Here is a 926-nt window from a genome sequence, read left to right on the forward strand (position 1 = left end):
CTGCCGCCTACAGCCACCTTCTGGATCCCGAGGGTGCGCCTGCTTGTGGTGGGGGCGCCTGTGCCAGCTGCCGCTTCCCAGCTGGCCTGCTGGGGGTGCTGCAGGCACAGAAGCAGCGGCATGGAATTGGGCACAGCGCCTGCTGCCTGCCCAGAGAGCCGGTGCCTGGGCGCCAGCTGCAGCAAATGCATGGCTGCCTGTGGCCCACGGCACCCATCCCCATCTGGCACCTGCCGGCGCCCCACGCCGCAGCATCGTCCCGCGCTGCTGCAGGCCCCCCCACACCCTCTGAGCTGGCTTCGCTGGGCAGCGCCCAGACCACCCTGGCCATGCCCGGCCCCCATAGTTAAGGCGAGGCAGCTGCGCTCCGTGCGGCAGGCACGGCTGCCCTGCCTTCACCGCACGCGCGCTCACCTCTCATCATTGCGTGACGCACCCTCCGTGCATCCTAGCCAGCTACGCTTCGCCATATTTACCGTGGACTCGGAAAACTGCACCCTGCTGCACTTAACCAACCGGCGCATGTGCAGCCCGAGTGGCTGCCCTGCCCGAGTGGGCACCGAGCACCCCAAAGCGCACCCTGCACCATTTCGTTCCCCGCCGCGCCGTCACGCGACGTGCAGCCGGCGCCTCTCTTGCACTTGCGGGCCATTTTTTGGCACCTGGGCGCTGCTCACTGGCAGGCATGTAGACCAACCACGCCCACCTGAGCGGCCCAGGCCTTGCCCTACCCGCATCCCCTTTGCTGCACTACTCCTCTTTCCTTTTGGGGCACGCCAAACCAAACCGGCAGCTCCCTTGCTGGGCTTGTATTGTACTGGAAACCGCACGCTTCCTCCCTCTCTGATTCGTCTCGATTTATTTTGGCCAGGTGTGGCGCTGTAAGCGCTGGCTCACAGTATCCCTCCTTCTTTCTGCATTTCTGC

Source organism: Chlorella variabilis (assembly GCF_000147415.1).
Source record: "Chlorella variabilis unplaced genomic scaffold CHLNCscaffold_251, whole genome shotgun sequence".
NCBI classification, from domain to species: Eukaryota; Viridiplantae; Chlorophyta; class Trebouxiophyceae; order Chlorellales; family Chlorellaceae; genus Chlorella; species Chlorella variabilis.